At 41.8% G+C, this 19,392-nt stretch overlaps 1 protein-coding gene across 1 annotated transcript in view; it reads right to left on the bottom strand.

Annotated features, from left to right (window-relative positions):
* The window catches only part of Nek10 (NIMA related kinase 10), a 183,720-nt gene that overhangs the window by 99,583 nt on the left and 64,745 nt on the right, over positions 1-19,392 (bottom strand). The window lies entirely within an intron of this gene.

Here is a 19,392-nt window from a genome sequence, read left to right as displayed (position 1 = left end):
GTTCAAGTTAGGAGTCCAAGGCCAGCCTGAGCTACACAGTGAGATCCTGTCTCAAGGAAGGAAATAAAGGAAGGAAGGGAAGTGAAAGGACAGGAAGGGGAAGACGGGGATGAGAGGGTGGTGAAGAAGAAGAAAAGAAAAGGGAGGAAAGTGGATGGAAACAGAAAAAACAGTAAAAGTAAAGTAAGCCTGGGTAACCACCATGAGGACTGGAGAACCTGAAATTAAATAACATCCATTGGCACTAACTCACCATATCTGTAAGGAATACGGACTAAAATAGCATAGCATAGCAGTGAAAAGCACAGCAGTAAAATTAAATAATTCAGCACTAAAATTCTACATATAGATTTATGTGTGTATATATGTACTTTTGAATATATAGTTTTATATATATCCCATACAGTGTTTAATAACTGCTTGTGGGCAGCTGAAGAAGCCTTAAGTGAATGTGTAGGAGCAAATGAGGTCCTGAATGAGTGTGTATTGTTGACATGGCAACAACCAATGCTTCAGACCCATGGGAAAGTGTCAATTCCTCCCTGTGGTCCAAGTGCAAACGTTAGTGGTGTGTACAAGTGTGTACTAACAATTGACCAGTGTGTGCAAACCCAGCAATTGTAGCTTCTTCCTCCCAGATATTTCCAGCTCAGGCTGCTGCCCACAGACACCTCTGTCTCTGATTAACCCCTCTTCCTGAACAGTCCAAGGTCAGGGCCCTGGGTGCCACTCTATCAGTACACAGACTGTCTGACCTAAATTTTTCTGCATCTATATGTCGGTTTCAATGTCTGTCCTTTCTTCATTCCCTTTCCTCTCCAGTCAGGTTTCCAGGACCAAGTCATGCAAGACATGAAGACTGTTGTTTTTCACTTGACAGGGTCTTCTGTGTCCCAACCTGGCACATAACTCCCTTGAACTTCTGATCTTCCTCCTTTCTCCAAGTGCTGAAATTATGGACATGGACCACCTGCCCAATTTATGGTGAGGTTTGGATTCAGAGCTTTGACATGGAAGCCTCATTAGCTGAGCCACATAAAAGCCCTAAAATGACATGCTTTTGATTAATTTAGAATTGCACATGTTTATAGGGTGATAGTTCAATAGATATATTGAAATCTTTGTATCATATCCACTAAAATCAAGATAATATATATTTTTCTCACTTTTGATTTAAATAAAGTATTAATGGATTAAAAACAAATATAAGTCTAAATGGGCTGTTATATTTTGATTTGTGTATACATTATATAATGTTTAAATTAAGCTAAATATATTTATTGTGGTAGAAATATTTTAAATCTTTTCCTGTAGCCTTCCAAGTTCACAGTAAGAGCAGCCTGGCTTATTTTCTCAGTCCTTCTCTCCCTTCATCTCCTCAGTCTCTGTTCAACACTACCCTTCTCAGTTTATATGAGACTGACATTCTCGTATGCCATGTACAAATGAGCCCCGGGGCACTTGTATTGCTGTGCCTGATGTATTTCATTGAACAGTCTATGTCTGTCCATGTTGCCATAGGACAGGCGGGATTCTGTTTGGACAGCTGAATGATATTCAACTGTGTAGGCAGGCTGTATGTTCTTCACGCATCCATCAGCTGATGGACACCTCACTGTCTCCATTTCTTATCTGCTTGAACTCTGCTGCAATACCCTGAGCACTGCCTGGGAGTGAAATCGCTGGATCAGATTATACGGTGGTACTATGTGTAATGTTTCAAGGAGCTTCCTTAGTGTTTGTGACAATCACTGTGCTAACTTACATTCTGCAGCAGGACTGCCTTCCTCCACTTCCTGGCCAGTGACTGCTACTTTCCCTCCCCAGTGGTGGGGGGGGAGGTTAAACCACTTGTTTATTTATGTTAAGTTGGTGTTCAAAATTTCCGTTAATCTTTTTGTCATTCTCTACTGGGGTAAAATGATGGTCTTGTGGTTGGCTTTGCATTTTCCTCCAGGTTAGTAACATTGGGCCTTTTAAAAATACCTGCTATTTATCTCTACATGTCTGTACGAGATGCGTGCTCTCCATGGTTGTTTTGTTTCCCTATTGATTTAGAGAGCTCCCACGTGTCCTGGATATTGTCTCCACGGTACAGTAATGCTCACCCTATTCCCTCCCACTCTCCAAACATATCACCACTAACAATTATTTCCTGGGCTTTCTGGAAACCTTTCAGTTTGATAAAAATCCATGTGTCAGGCTTATATTTGTTTCCTGTGTTTAGGGTCCTACCCAAAACACCCCAATGTCTTCAAGCATTCCTTCTTTTCTTTTTCTGTTTGTTCAACATTTATATCTTTTATTCTTTCCAGATTGGTTTTTGTAATAGCTAAGAATAGAGGTTCTAGTCTTATTCTATTTCAGATATATACTCAACTTTCCAAGGACCATTCATTTTTATCCAAAAGACTGACCTTTCCAAATTGTGATCTATAATTTTGTCATCTATATTCTTATCACCTTTGTCAAAATCCAGATGTATATATTTATATATGGAGTATACAGGTTTCTTTTTACACTCTCAAACTCATTCCACTGAACTGTCTATTTCTATGCCAATACCATGCTGCTTCGATTACTACAGCTTTGTAGTATATTTTCAAGCCCTGTAGTATAATGTACTTATGTAGTATAATGTACATGCAAGGGTCAGCATAAGGTGGATTCTCAAAGCTCACTGGCCACCAAGTTCATCCAACTACTGAATACCAATTACACTGAGAGAGTCTGTCTAAGAAAAAAAGGTGAAGAGTGACTAAGGAAGACAATAGCTGTTGCTCTCTGGCCTACATAAACATTCTGTATACATACATACACACGCATGCACACACACAAACATACAGGAAAGCTACATAATCACCATAGGAAATGCGCAAAGAGCCCCTGGTAGTGTTTACTCCTTTCAGCAGAGGAGAAATGCATCGGAAGCTCCTTGATCTCATAAAGGGAAAGTATTGGAACTTGTGGCTAACACACTAGTTAAGGTTGAAAGACTGAACACTTTGCTCCTAATTTCAAAACAAGTCAAAGTATCACTATTTGCAGATGATTTGATAGTATACCTGAGTGGCCCCAAAAATTCTACCAGGGAACTCCTACAGCTGATTAACACCTTCAGCAAAGTGGCTGGATAAAAAATTAACTCAAAAAAATCAGTAGCACTCCTGTATACAAAAGACAAAAGGGCTGAGAGAGAAATTAGGGAAACAACATCCTTCACAATAGCCACATAAAGTACTTTGATGTGAACCTGACCAAGCAAGTCAAAAACTTGTATGAAAAAAAAAATTCCATCTCTGAAGAAAGAATTAGAAGAATATATCAGAACATGGAAAGATCTAACATGCTCATGGCTTGGCAAGATTAATATAGTAAAAATGGCCATCTTACCAAAAGCAATCTACAGATTCAATGCAATTCCCATCAAATTACCAACACAATTCTTTACAGACCTTGAAAGAAAAATTCTTAACTTTGTATGGAATAACAAGAAACCCAGAATTGCTAAAACAATTCTCTACAGTAAAAGATCTTCAGGAGGTATCTCCATCCCTGATCTCAAGCTGCACTACAGAGCAACAATACTAAAAACTGCATGGTCCTGGCATAGAAACCGACTGGTGGATCAATGGAATTGAATAGAAGACCCTGACATAAATCCACACACTTATGGTCACCTGATTTTTGACAAAGATGCCAAAACCATTCAATGGAAAAAGACAGCATCTTCAACACATGGTGCTGGTCTAACTGGATGTCTACATGTAGAAAAATGCAAATAGAACCATACTTATCACCCTGCACAAAACTAAAGTCCAAGTGGATCAAAGACCACAACATAAAACCAGACACACTAAACAGCTTAGAAGAAAAAGTGGGGAAGAGCCTTGAACTCATTGGCACAGGAGGCAACTTCCTGAACAGAACACCAACAGCATAGGCTCTAAGAGCAACAATCAATAAATGGGACCTCATGAAAGTGAAAAGCTTCTGTAAAGCAAAGGACACTGTCATCAGAACACAATGACTGCCCACAGATTGGGAAAGGATCTTCACCAACCCTATATCTGACAGAGGACTAACATCCAGTATATATAAAGAACTAAAGAAGCTGAAAAGCAGCAAACCAAGTAATCCACTTAAAAAATGGGGAACAGAGCTAAACAGAGAATTCTCAGTAGAGGAATATCGAATGGCAGAGAAACACTTAAAGAAATGCTCAACCTCATTAGCCATCAGGGAAATTCAAATTAAAATGACCCTGAGATTTCACCTTACACCCATCAGAATGGCCAAGATGAAAAACTCAAGTGACAACACATGCTGGAGAGGTTGTGGAGAAAGGGGAACCCTCCTCCATTGCTGGTGGGAATGTAAACTTGTACAACCACTCTGGAAAGCAATCTGGTGTTTTCTCAGACAACTAGGAATAACGCTTCCTCAAGATCCAGCTATACCACTCCTAGGCATATACCCAAAAGAGTCTCAATTACACAATAAGGACATTAGCTCAACCATGATTGTAGCAGCCTTATTTGTAATAGCCAGAAGCTGGAAACAGCCCAGATGCCCCTCAGTGGAGGAATGGATGCACAAATTGTGGTATATCTACACAATGGAATATTACTCAGCAATAAAAACAAGGAAATGATGAAATTTGCAGGTAAATGGTGATATCTGGAAAAGATCATCCTGAGTGAGCTATCCCAGAAGTAGAAAGATACACACAGTATATGCTCACTCAGATAGACATATAATATAGGATAAACCGACTAAAATCTATACACCTAAAGAAATTAATCAAGAGGAAGGACTCTTGCTAAAATGCTCAATTCCTATCCAGAAAGGCAAAGAGGATGAACATCAGAAGAAGGACAAAAGAGGGAACAAGTCAGGAGCCTGACACAGAGGGCCTCTGAAAGGCTCTGCCCTGCAGACTATCAATGCAGATGCTGAGACTTATGGGCAACCTTTGGGCAGAGTGCAGGGAATCTTAGGAAAGAAGTGGGAAACAGTAAGATCTGGAGAGGACAGGAACTCCACAAGAAGAGCAACAGAACCAAAAAATCTGAGCACAGGGGTCTTTCCTGAGACTCATACTCCAACCAAGGACTATGTATGGAGATAACCTAAGACCCCTGCACAGATGTAGCCCCTGGCAGTTCAGTATCCAAGTGGGTTCCACTGTAATAGGAACAGGGACTATCTCTGACATGAACTGCTTGGCCTGCTCTTTAATCACCTCCCCCTGAGGGGGAAGCAGCATTACCAGGCCACAGAAGAAGACAAGCAGCTACTCCTGATGAGACCTAATTGACTAGGATCAGAAGGAAAGAAAAGAAGACCTCTCCTATCAGTGGACTTGGGGAGGGACATGCATGTAGAGGGTGGAGGAAGGGAGGAATTGGGACAGGAGGAGAGAGGGAACCACAGGGGGGATACAAAATGAATAAAGTGTAATTAATAAAGAATTAAAAATAAAAAATGAAAATAAAAGATTTATTTATTATATATAGTGTTCTGTCTGCATGTACTCCTGTATGCAAGAAAAGGGAACCAGATCTCATTACAGATGGTTGTGAGCCACCATGTAGTTGCTGGAAATCGAACTCAGGACCTTTGAAAGAGCAACCAGTGCTCTTAACCTTTGAGCCATCTCTCCAGCCCCTTTAACTTTTGGGGGGAAAAATGGTAAATTGGTGTTTCCTCGCAGAGGAACTGAGGACCCCAGCGGCTGTAGCCAATCCAGCACTGGATCTAGCTATGAGCCTGCAAGGGGCCCCATAGCATGTCCTGACACCCAGGGAAGGTTTCACTTGCATTTCCTTGATGATTGCTGCTACTGGACATCTGTTATGTTTATTTGATATGTGTGAGTCTTGTCAGTAAAGCGTTCATTTTTTTCTTCTTATTGTTCATTGGTCAATATTTGTTTCCTTCTAGAAATTTTACAATTTTTAAGTGTTTGGATTTTTTTTTTCTTTTCATTTTCTTTCGAGACTGTCTCACACTGTAGCTTAGACTGGCCTCAGACTCATAGCAGTCTTCCTGTTTCAATATTTATACCTCTGGAATTATATATGACTTATATTAAGTCTTTCCTATAGATCTCTAATCCTGAGTTAATTTTTTAATTTTTACATAGGTTGCCCAGATGCCTAATTTTTGGTATCAATTTGACCTTACTAAAGAACACCATCAAAACTGCTTTGTGGTATAGGGGTGGACCCCTAGAATATTTCTGCTTTCCAGCTACCCTGATAGAGAGCATTGTTGTGGAAGACACTAGAGGAGATGCAAGAAGAGGAGCATGGTGAAGAGGGTATCCAGTGTGGCTCACTCCCTGAAAGGCACCCATGAAGCTCTCTGCCGGCCTCCACCCAGCTTCCTGGGGTCTCCCTGCGCTCAGAAGACAGCACATCGGCAGCGTAACATAGCGACGACAGCTCCTCGGCCAGATTCACAGCACCTCGCAGGGAGAAACCCAGGATGGTTCGTGTCATCCTACCAGGAGCTGCTGTCACAGGCGTCCCAGCCAGAAGCTTCTCGGTATAGTCCACTGATGCTGGACAAAGAGGTGTAGCAGTGTCTCAGGGGCTTCCTGCTCTGCCCGACCATCTCACCCGCATAGTTCAGAGAGCATCCGCTCCGCTGTCAACCATTTTGAACACACTCTGGGATTTTTTTGGCCCCTTGTGACTGCAGCTGAGCACATAGCAGATGGGATGAGATGCTGGACTGCGGTGACTTTCTCCTCTAAGTTTTACATGCTTGCTCTTGTTCACTGGCTCTGTCAGAAGCTACCAAAGAGGCCACACCAAGAAGAGAAGTTGTTCCAAAGGATGGGCCAAAGTGGAAGCAAAGCACCCACTCCTGACCAGAGCCAGCTGATGCCAGCTCCATGATGCAAGTTGTCCTGAAAGCCCACCCTCCAGACCTGTCCAAGGTTCTCCACAATGCAACCAACTGACTGTTTCCTTCAGATCTGTGACAGATCCTGAACCAGAGACGCCAGTCAGGCTTTCTCTGGATCCCTCACCCTCAGAACCTGAAAAATGGCTTATTGTACTAAGCCTCTAAATTCTGTGGGGTTAGATTGCCCATCTGTGGCCTCCCTAGGCCATGCCACCAGTACCGGAGATATAGAACTCAACTCCTATAACCCTAATCTCTCTCCGTCCCCTGAAACCATAATTCTCCATACCAAGACACACTAGAGACAAGGTTAAAATTCTGCAAAAGCTCCTGATGAATATGGAGAATAAATACCAAACCCTACCAGGCTAAAAGAGCAGGCATGGTCTGGGTTTTCAGAGAGGTACTTACAGCACATGTTATCAAAATTTGATCCTCCTTCTTAATGCCTTTCTCTATCCATTCACTCATCTAATTGAGTAGGTGTTGCTTTACTTATTCTTATCAATATATAAATATTTGCTTAGGCCTGGTATTTTCTATAGTAAAGGCTTGGTATTGCTTGTCTCTGTTGGATGAGGTAGGTTCACACAGGTCATACGTGTGGCCACCTTTCTGTAGTGTAGACCATTATCCACAAGCTAGATAGGTTGCTGAGCTAGCACAGACTGGAGAAAACCAGTAAGATTAGATCAGCACTATGTAAAATAAAAAAGTATACTACAGCAATATTTTTAGGGAACTCACTAGAATTTGAGCATATGTAAGCCTTGGCTAACTTAAATACTAACATGACATGAGAATATCACCTTATGAAAATTGATTCCAAAAGGTAAAAATTTAAAAAAAATGTTACAATGATTTTTATTCACTCTAATTAATTTAGATAATGGCATAAGTTTAGACAGATGTTCACAAAAACACAGAGAGCTGAGAAATGCTTAAATAGCATAAACCAGCGCTGTTTGGCCGTTGGGAAGGTTTTGGTAACAGCAGGAGATATTTCTGCTGCTCTTTCCTCTTTTATGGTTACATATGGGGAAGAAATTCTTTATTTCTGAAACCACACAGGCATCTGCGTGCTTGAATAGGAATTCAGCACTGACAACGGAAAGCATTTTAACACAGCCTGGAAAACTTTGATAGGGAAAGTGACAGGGGCACTGCTCACACACAGCCTGCAGCTCCAGCAGCAAGGAGCCCAGCTCTGAGCTGAGCCCCGGGCCCTGGCTGTCTTTCTTACTACTTAGCACTTTGTCCCACCGTCCCCCTCACTCAGCTACTCTGGATGAGGTACATCAGCCTGTGGGGTCTTGCCTTTGCATGGAGACCCGTCTGGTCACAGCTTTTGGCCATCAGCTGTGTGAATTCTCCCAAACCACAGTCCAGCCAACAAGCCCTGTGGGTTTTCTCTAGTCCTACAAAGCCCCTGCCATTCCCAGCCTACATTCAGCTCCTCAGCTCACCTCAAGTTGCTAGAAGAGCAGATGCCATCTCCTCTTCTGTCCTCGCCCTTCTCTCCAGCTCTAATATCTATCTACTCATATATCTTTTTAGTATTCCTGTGACCACAGTTTGAAGGTACTGGAAACCCTCACACTTTCTTCCACCTAAAGTAGCCTTTTCAGGGAGAAGAGATGAGTTCTGAGGGTGTCCATGTGTCCATGCGTCTGTGTGTCTGTAGATCTCAGAGCACTGGTTGACAAAGGTGATGTGTTCTTTTTGGTCCCATAACAAATGTTCCTTGAGAGAGTCTGGGTGTTCTCCAAGGAGCATGAAAACAAGGAGCAACTTTGACAGCCTCAGGAAACCTGCAGTCAGAAGCCTACGAAGCCCAGAAGGGAGGCTGCTTGAGCACAGCTGTGGTGCTGTGGCAGGCGGAGCCCACCACATCACCTGGCTCTGTGCAGCCAGTCTCTTTACCGCTGCCTTTCTGGATACTCACAACCTCACAATCACCCTCCCAAGACCCCAGAGAAAATGTAGGTTTCCAAAAAGAGGTTCAGAGTCTTCCTTCAGCAGGGTCCTGCCCCCCTGTACTTCCTCTTCCAAAGGTCACAGACTCATCTTCACCTCCAGGCTCCTCCCTCACCTTCCCAGGAATGAAATTCAGCTGTTATTAACAACCTCAACAAATGGGCCATCCCAAAGGCCCTCATTAATTTCTTTATTCATTTTCTGCCCTATTACTCAATAAATATTTGTTAAGTTCTGACAAAGAATCAGAGCCAAAGAAATCTGATTCTCTTTTCTCCAGGAAGCATCAGCAGCAACCCAGTGTTTAAATACCACGTTCAGTACGCTGTGAGAGGACCTGTGTGAGCACTCAAGAGCCAGCCTGTCAAACATGGCTGGCAAAGATGAAGCAGGAGGAGCAGAATTGTGTGTGGGTAGCCAAAGGGAGGAAGTACCACAGCAGTGGGGGTGGTGTGTGGGAAGGCCTAGTAACGCTGCAGAGTTTGCTCTGCCTACCACCTGAGGCTGGATCACGAGACAACAGGGTCGTCATGAACGACTTTGGGGGACCAAAGCTGTCTTCAATTTCTCAGGGAGCTGCATGGCTGACTTAGACAAAAATGCCATAATTAGATTTAAATGAGGTGCTTCCAGTTCTCCCCTCCATTCTCTGTCAGTGCCACAAAGTCTGTGCAAACGGAGACTCCAACACAGAGGTTCCCATTTCTCATGCTTCATTAGCTAAGCACCAAAACCTTTACCTCTGGTTCCCCTGACTGCAGACTCTCTCCTGCCACATGTAGCATTCATATGCTCCCTGTCCTGGACAGGTGCCACAGCCTTCAGTGACACATACTGAGGACAGGAAATCTAATCACCACTGGCCAGCCTCACCCCCCAACTCCCCATCCCCCCAGCCCCCGGTCATCTACTACTACTGTCATCTCACTGAGAGCCAGATGCGGTCACAAGATTGGCTTTAGTCTGCATGTAGTGGCACAAATAGGAGGCTGAGGCATGTGGATCTCTATGAGTTTGAGGTCAGCCTAGTCTACAAAGTGGGTACTAGGATCGCCAGGGCTACACAAAGAGACATTGTCTTAAAAACGAAAAAAGATTGGCTTTGACCAATACTTTATAAGGATTCTGGTAGAGTTCTTTGGCTTTCTGTGATAATAAAATTGCAGAAGGTGCACATCATTTGAAGAAGGGCATTTTTCCACAGTGTTTACCATAACAGCTTTCTTGCTTCCTGCTCATCAATTTAGAAGAGATGCCTGAAACTCCGGCAACCATCTGTAACTATGAGAGAACAAGCATATGGACAAGAAGCCACCTTGCTGCAGACACAAAAGAGGAAGACGAGGAAAGGCTTAGATGACGGTCAGCCTCCATGAGCTGCCAGCCCCTCCAGGCCCACGTCTTATGAATTCATCTCCACGTCTTATGAAGAGACAGCAGGTGCTCGCACAGCTTGAACCAAAGTTGGCCTGCTTACCCATTTCTGGCCCTTCCTGACTCGCACAGCCCCATCGTTGTAATCGTCCTCCTGCCTCCCAAATCTGATCATATAATTTTGAGTGTGGACATGATATTCCCTTGCTTGCCCACACTGAGCATCTCTATAGCTCCCAAAAGCACCATAATCTTCCTTTCTCTAGTCCTCAGCCCTTGCTGTGCTGCTGCCTTCACTGTCATCCTTCTGCTACTCTTCACCACAAATCCTCTAGCAGAATGAGCAACACTGGCCCTATGGTGACAGTCACTGTGAGCCATACATTCTTTCTCTGGAGGAATATGTGTGAACACTTAATTCTGAATCACGTTGACCAGTAGTATCTAGCATAGTTGTCAGCCAGATGGCTCAGAGGTCCTGCAGCCACTCACATGCAGCCACCCCCATGAAGAAAGAAATGCAAACAAACTGAACATAAGAACATTCGGATTTTCTGTGCAGCGGTTGGAGAGCAGAGGTATAGCTGCCCCTGTACTCGCTTGCTGTTTTGCACATAGAAGCAGGTGTGGGACAAGAGTCCAGACTCCACGAGTTCGGCATAGCATTTATTGACCTAAAGGGGCAAGCTGCCTCCAATTAGAAACCTCGTGGCTCTACCTTAAGACAGGAAAAGCTTTCTCTGCATAGGACTAGTCACTGAACATCCTAGCCTCATGGAACACACAGTTTTGCAACATGCCCTCTCTCTTTTAAAAACAAAAACAATAACCTTTAAAAATATAAGAACCATTAATAGTTCACAGACACACAAAAGCAGACATGCCCAGACTTGTCCCGTGGTCTGCTCTCTGCCACTGTCTTCAGTTGCTGAGACTTTGGGGCTCCTTGTTATCACGGTACAAGCCCTCATCCAGACTGCCGCAGTGTTTCCTCAGCTCCCACCTTGACTGATGCAGTCCTTCCGTGTGCATTCCAGCCCGCAGCACCCTGCACCATCACCACAAACTCATGAAGGAGGGGCCCTATCTGTCCTGCTTCCCTTGCTGGTGGCAGCATGTGACAATTCTTAAAATACTTGTTTACTGAGTACGTGGATTTCTTCATATGACTGACTGTGAAGTCAGAGAGCAGAAGCCGTGGCCTTTTGCTTTATATCCATTCTGTGGGTACCTGTGTTACAGTAGCATTTGGTGTGCATCAAGCCTTTGATAAATGTCAAACAGACTCAAGCATGGCCTTGTTACTACCACCAACAGCAATGACGTATCATCTGTGCACGATTGCTGCAAGATCACGTGACCACCAGAACCATAAAAAAAGCCCATGTCTGAAATTATTACCTATTATCACAGAGTTTTGTGTTTTGTCTTTATCTTTTTTATTTGGGTGTTAAGGCCGCAGGAAAGGTGAAATTCCCATTAAAATCTGGACATCTGAGAAGGCCAAGAATTGTGAAATAACGAGCTTAGGCGTGCATTGCCAGGAGGCTGCTCTGCACTGCCCTGGAAAAGTGTGGGGGCTATGTAACAGGTGGCAGCACAGGGCAGACTGAGCTTTCCCCAGTGGGCCACTGAGGGTTTGTTTCAACCAAAGCATGCAGGAGCCAGGCCTGAGCTGGTGGCATCGTACGTCTAGACGGTAGTTTTCAATTAGAAATGGACTTTTGCATGGAAAGCAAACACACTGGGATTGCCCAGCAGCACTGAGTTGGAGGCCGAGTGCTGGGAAAGCGAAGAGAAAGCACCTGTAGGTCCACGCACACAGAACATGCTGGTGCTCCCCAGCTTTCTCCAGGTAACAGCAAACTCCAGCAGCATGCTTGCTAGAAACCACTGCAAGCCAGCGTCAGTGCATACATTGAGAAGGAGAACATTTGGGTTTTCCCAAAGCTGTTGTTGCTGCTGCTGCTGTTGTTGTTTTCGGCACATTTTCCCACGTTCATCTTTGACAACACTTGACAAAGCTGTGTTTCTTTTCTGGAAGTAAATAAAATTTCTACCTCTCATAAGGAAATAGCACTACAAATAATACCACATGAAAGGCTGCCTCTCTGTGGAGACATAATGAATGGACCCGGGCAGCTGTTCCAAGCTCTGTGGAGGTTTCCACCTTGTGGCGACTGCCCCTTGGTGGCAGCATGCCTCATCAGCTACAGCACCTGTGTTAGCAGTGTTGCTGACACAGTCACACTTCATCTCGCTTCCTAAAATACGGGCATTCTATAGACTTGGTTAAAATTAATGCAGTAACATTTTATTAAAGCCTTAGTCCCTCGGGCTGGGGAGATGGCCCAGTGGTTAAGAGTGTTGTCTGCTCTCCCAGAGGACTGAGGTTCAATTCCCAGCACCCACTTGGAAGCTCACAACTGTCTGTAACTCCTATTCCAGAGGATCCGACACCCTCACACAAACATACATACAATCAAAACACTAACATACATAAAATAAAAATAAATTTTTAACCAAAAACACCCTAGTCCCTCTTAATGCTCAGTCTAATGCCACATTTTAATGAAGAGTGATAGGTAATGATAAGATAGTGTAAAACTATTGCATTTAGGATATTGTTAAAGAGTTACATAAAGGCTCGAGATTATTGTGTTAGTCAGAAAACCGTCTTCTACTTCCTGATGACGATAGCATCATGCAATGCCCTGGCTATACCATCGCTGTGACAGAAAAATATGCTGCACTAGATTGTACCTGCCGGCCATCCCCAGCTTCTGACTGTAATTTGCTCATGCTGCCTCACTCAAGCTGAAATGTCCAGAAAGAGGAATACATTTTTAGCTTAATAACTGAGTGAAACTCTAGTAAGTATTAAATCAATAGATTGAGCAGAACAGCAACAAGAGGCAAGGAAAGAAAAAGTGAACAAGTGTTCATTCTGCTCAATCCAGGTTACTTTTCTGGGGAGCCTGGGACAACCTGCACATATGTTTATAGATGCAGACTCAACCTAAGAAGAAAGTGTGCTGCCACCCCTACTGTTTACGCCTGGTGAACACAGGCAGCCTGCCCACTTACGCTGTAAAGCACAACAAACTGTGCATGTTTGCAGTTCTCAAAGCTTTGCTAACATATGGGCAGGGGTTGCCTCTGAGAACGGATGGGATGAGGGCAGAGGATGAGATGTAGCAGTGACACTTTGGAAGAGGTTGAGGAGGAACGCTGTGGTGAAACACCTGGCTGAGCACATTTTCCACTCGTCTGAGAAAAGGAAAATCAAAGGTTATTCAAAGGTCAAAGGCCAAAGTCTTTCACCCTGTAGAGCCAAAGATGAAGTCCCAGGCTTTTTCCTGCTCTCATAGTGTGGTTGGATACCAATACGAATCATATTCTTTGTCCAAAGTACACAGCCAGCTAGGCACCAAGCAGTAGGTAGGTGTGCTCAAGAAAACTCACTGAAAAACAAAATGGAATATGTTCCCTGAGCCCTGCCAACCACATGGCTCCCACAGTGCCAATACAGTGGCAGGCCATGTGGATGGGCCAGACACGAGACAATTTCTTTGGAGCAAGGCTTTGATAAATACCAACTTCAGGATCTCTGAAAAAAATCTCCATGATGCTCTAAGTTCCCAAATGATGCCTAGTCTAGAACACAGAGTGATTCCTACAATTGTTTTCAGTGTCTTCTGTAACATTAAAGGCAGCCCTTCATTACCAGAGGCATAAGGAAAATGTCCAACAAGAAGGAGAGATCAGATTAAGCAAGAGTAACTGAGAAAACAGAGCCGTCCAGGCTGTCGAGGAAGGGAATCTACCTTACACCGGGAGGGAATAAAAGGCAGGCACTCTGAAGATGGAACAGAGAACACCATGGAACATTTGGAGGCCAAAACCATTATTAAAGTCAAAAGTTCAATAAAATGACTAAAAAATAAATCTGAAGAAACAGCTTAAATACAAGAAGAGAAAGAGAAAGACAAACTTTTCATGCTAGGAGATGGCTAGGACAAAACATACCTAAGAAGATAGGAATCCTAGGAAGTGGAGCTAAGAAAACAGCAGAGAGAAGGGCAGCAAAGAACAGTTCATAATGTGTCACAAGAAGCAGGTTTTAGACTCCTGACTGGAAAGCACTTTGTTTCAGATATTCTAAATTAAAAGGCCTATCCAGCACCAACGATGAGAGAAACACCCTGAAATTTTCTAAAGAGATACAATAGCTCATGGGTGGGGCAATAAAAGTTAAAGTGACAGTGAGATTCCTAACAGTCAGACAGGATTCTGGAAGCATGAAGAAATGCCTTCAAAATCAGGAAGGCCAGGCATTCCTAGTGTGTAACTGTAACCTCAATATTCAGGATGTTGATGTAGGAGGAAAGAATAGGAGCAAATGGAAAGATCCAAAATGACAGCTGTGTACCAGACCTAAAAAAAAAAAAAGTTCTATCTACGTTGCTGCTGTAGCTATAGAAGTGGAGTATTCAGGAGTAGGAAACTGAATGTTTTCCTGATCAACCCTGTGGACACCATGCAGACAAAGCTCAAAATCCTCAAAATGGAAGACCTGAGAAGAGGTAAGGCTGGGTACATAGAAAACTAGATACACAAACAGAAATGATGACAGCTATTACCTTGAAGGAGAACAAATAGGTCTAGGAGAAAGAAAGGTGATTAGTACTGGGTACTAACTGCATAGTGATAAAGATGTAAACGATGAGTATTGGTTTAATTCTGAGTTGTACTGACAGGATAGTAGATACACTAAGAGGGAATAGGAAAACTAAACCTTCATAATGAAAGCCAAATACCATAAGGAAATAAAATAAATAGAAAGGTATCCTATTTTGAAGACACCGAACGAGGATTAAAAACACAGGTGGACCAAGTAACTACTCATAAACACCATGACACTATTTTATTTTGTAAACTACTTTAATGTGTGCCATGAAATAAAGTCTAAATATTAAACCTAAACTAAAAAAGAATCAAGTTTTTACAAAAGAATTTAAATTCAGTATTTTAAATAGAGCCAAAGGAGATAGTTACAGCTAATCCAGTACAAAAATAATATGTAGAGTTTGTTATTACTCAGGAAAAAATCACCTGAATGAGCATAGAAGAGAAATTTAGTATGTTTTCTATGATATAACACAATCTGCTCCAAGCTTACAATTTTTAACAATACCCGTTAACTTATAAATTGAGATGCATAGAAATAAATTATTAAAAATTCTTAATAAAACAGATTCATAAAAAACTTATGGTAAAAACAATTACACTTGATTGAAAATGATTAAGCTAATATTTGTCCAAGAAGAAGAATCACAATAGTTTGGTCTCCTGTTATTTTTTTTTAATTTCATAATTCATTGCCATGAAAATATATCCAAATGGTAGAGATCCAAAACGGCAGTGTCAGTTGCACATGGTGTCTGATCTTCAGGACAGCAGTGACTGCACAGTGACTAACAAATCAAACTGTGGGCCCCAAAACACTAGCGACTATGTTTCTCAGATGAGAGGGAACCCCACAGTGAGGGAAAACAATCCAGACAACCTCAGGTTACCCAGCTAATCATCAGAAAAGTTCCTGGGTTCCCAAAGGCATCTAACCACATGCCTATGTGCAGTGATCAACAGGTTGTGAATATTTTGTGGGAACTGGAGCATGCAGCTCCAACCTCAGGCCTCCTGCCACCTGGGAGCCACAGAAACAGCCCCAGATGTTGCTCCAAAGCTGAAACCTGTCTCTCTAAAGCTACTGACATACCTCTGGGCTCTTGGTCTCCAAGATGGTTGCACCCAGCAAACACAGTTTCTTAGCACAATGACTGGGCAGCTGCAGCTCATTAACATTAGAGAAAGAAAGACAGTGGCAGGGCAGCTGTCTCTGGGACTTCCACTAGTGAGAAGAGAGCCCTTGGGCAATTTATGAGTCCACTTAGTCTATAAGACCATACATCTGAGGAAAGCCACTACAATTCCCTGAGAACCATCCGCCAGTCAGAGACCATACCCACCAATCTGAGGAGAGCTCCTTTAGGAACATCCAGCTTCCTGCCCAGGACTTTTCCCATACTGTCCTCCCCCAACCCCCACACTCCAGCAGGCACAAGAAACTACCATCCAATGCCAGGTCAACCAGATATCTAAAGGCACACTTTAAAAAAAGCCAAAGCAACACGGCATCTCCAGAACCAATTTATCCAAAGGCAAGCAGCCCTGGATACTCTAATATAACTGAAAAATAAGAAAAATGACCTTAAATCTATGTTTATAAACAAACATACCCAAGAAGCAAGCAGGAGTAGCCATTCTAATATCTAATAAAATAGACTTTCAACCAAAATTAATCAAAACAGATGAGGAAGGATACTTCATACTCATAAAGGAAAATTCTACCAAGATGGCATTTCAATCCTGAATATCTATGCCACAAAGATAAGAGCACCCACATTTGTAAAATAAACATGAATAAAGCTTAAACCACACACTGATGGTTTACTACACATTAATATTGGGAGACTTCAACACTCCACTCTCATCAAAGGACAGATCAAGAAATAATGACACTAACAGATGTCATATATCAAATGGAGCTAACAGACATCTACAGAAGAATACAACAGAATATAACAGAATACACTTTCTTCTCAGCAACTCATGGAACCTTCTCAAAAATTAACTATGTAGTAAGTCACAAAGCAAGCCTCAACTGATACAATAATATTGAAATAATACATTGTATCCTATCAGACCACAATGGATTAAAGCTGGACATCAACAACAACAGAAATAACAAAAATCTTACACACACTTGGAATCTGAACAACTCCTTACTCAATGACAACTAGGTCAGGATAGAAATAAAGAAAGAAATTAAGGACTTCATAAAATTCAATGAAAATGAAGGGACAAGATAGCCAAACTTATGGGACACAATGAAAAAAGCTAGGAGGAAAGTTAATAGCACTAAGTGGCTTCATAAAGAGATGGGAGACATCCCATACAAGCAACTTAATGGCACGCCTGAAAGCTCTAGGAAAAAAGAAGCAGGCACACCCAAGAGGAGTAGACAATTGGAAATAATCAAACTCCAGGATGAAATCAATAAATCAGAAACAAAGAAAACAATTAAAAGAATCAATGAAACCAAGAGTTGGTTCTTTGAGAAAATCAACATGATAGACAAACCCTTAGCCAAACTAACTGAATGGCAGAGAGTCACTATTCAAATCAATAAAATCAGAAATAAAAAGGGAGACATTAACAACAGATACTGAGAAAATCCACACAATCATTAAGTCTTACTTCAAAAGCCTATACCTCACAAAATTTGAAAATCTAAATGAAATGGACAATTTTATTGATAGATTCCACTTACCAAAGTTCAATTAAGATCAGGTATACAAACTAAATAGTCCTATATCCCCTATTCATCAAGTCTCCCAACCAAAAGACACCAAGAGCCAGATGATTTTAGTACAGAATTCTACCAGACCTTCAAAGAAGAGATAATACTAATACTCTTCAAGCTATTCAACAAACTACAAATGGAAGGAACATTATCAAACTCATTCTATGAGGCTACAGTCATCTTGACACCTAAACCACACAAATACCCAACAAAGAAAATTTTAGACCAAACTCTCTTATGAATATTGAACAAAAATACTCAATAAAATAAGTGCAAACTAAATGGAAGAATGCATCAAAGATATCATCCATCATGATTAAGTAGGCTTCATCCCAGACATGCAGGGGTGGCTCAATATACGGAAATTAATCAATGTAATCCACCATATAAACAAACTTAAAGAAAAAAACCCAAATGACCATCTCGTTAGATGCCAAAAGACACTTGACAAAATTCACCACCCATTCATGTTAAAAAAATGTTAGAGAGATCAGGAATACAAGGCACATACCTAAACACAGTAAAGGCAATATATAGCAATCTTATAGCCAACATTAAAGGAGAGAAACTTAGTAGATTCTACTGAAATTAGGGACAAAACAAGACTGCCTGCTCTCTCCATATCTTTTCAGTATAGTACTGGAAGTCCTAACCAGAGCAAAAAGACAACTTATTTGATAAGAGATCAAAAGGATATAAATTCATAAGGAAGAAGTGAAAGTATCACTATTCACGGATGATATGAAAGTACATAGATGACCCCAAAAATTCTACCAGGAAACTGCTATAGCTGATAAACACCCTTCAGAAAAGTGGCTGGTTACAAAACTAACTCAAAAAAAAAAAGAAAAAAAAAAGGCAGTAGTCCTCCTGAATACAAAAGACAAATGGGCTAAGAAAGAAGTAGGATAACAACACCCTTCTTAACAGCCACAGAAACGAAAGAAAACAAAAAACAAAAAAACAGTAAGAGTCTTGGTTTAACCCTAACTAAGCAAGTGAAAAGCTTGTATAAAAAAAAATTAAGTCTCTGAAAAAAGAAATTAAGGAAGATGGGAAGATCTCCAATGCTCATGGATCTATAGGATCAACATAGTAAAAATGGCCATCTTACCGTAAGTAATCCACAAATTCAATGCAATTTCCAACAAAATATAAACACAATTCTTTACAGACCTTAAAAGAACAATTATCAACTTCATATGGAAAAACAAAACAAAACAAAAAAAATAGCTAAAACAATCCTGTACGATAAAGTATTTTCATCCCTGGAGTTATCTTCATCCCTGATCTCAAGCTGTACTATAGAGTAACAGTAATAAAAACTGCATGGTACTGGCATAGAAACAGAATGGTGCATAAATGGAATCATATTGAAGACCCAGAAATAAGCCCACACATCTACAGACAAAGGAGCCAAAGCTTTACAATGGAAAAAAGGCAGCATCTTCAACAAACAGTGCTGGTCCAACTGGATATCTACATGTGGAAAAATGCAAATAGATCCATATTTATTACCCAGTACTAAGCTGACATCCAAGTGGATCAAAGACCTCAACATAAAACTAGACACACTAAATGTACTAGAAGAAAAAGTGGGAAAGAGCCTGAAACTCATTGGCACAGGAGACAACTTCCTGAACAGAACACCAACAGCTCAGGATCTAAGATCAACAATTAATAAGTGGGACCTC

Source organism: Meriones unguiculatus, chromosome 9, assembly GCF_030254825.1.
Source record: "Meriones unguiculatus strain TT.TT164.6M chromosome 9, Bangor_MerUng_6.1, whole genome shotgun sequence".
Taxonomy (NCBI): domain Eukaryota; kingdom Metazoa; phylum Chordata; class Mammalia; order Rodentia; family Muridae; genus Meriones; species Meriones unguiculatus.
This window is presented reverse-complemented; position numbering and strand designations above follow the sequence as displayed.